The following is a 217-nucleotide window of genomic DNA, read 5'->3' as shown; positions in this document are numbered from 1 at the left end:
GCACCGGAGGGAGCTCCGGCGCGGGCGAGGGGGGCGGGGAGAGCTGGGGGCAGGGAGAGGGAGACAGGGAGGAGGGCGGTCCGAGATGGAGAGAGGTGCCAGCGGAGAAACAGCCAGAGACCGAGGACGGAGGGCGGAGGCCAGGCTCAGGCGCACCCAGAGAGAGAAGTGGGGAGAGAACCTGCAGAAAGATACTTCGAACATAAACGGAGGCCCC

Source organism: Myotis brandtii, unplaced genomic scaffold, assembly GCF_000412655.1.
Source record: "Myotis brandtii unplaced genomic scaffold, ASM41265v1 scaffold915, whole genome shotgun sequence".
NCBI classification, from domain to species: Eukaryota; Metazoa; Chordata; class Mammalia; order Chiroptera; family Vespertilionidae; genus Myotis; species Myotis brandtii.
The sequence above is the reverse complement of the archived record's forward strand: the minus strand, read 5'-3'. Positions refer to the sequence as shown.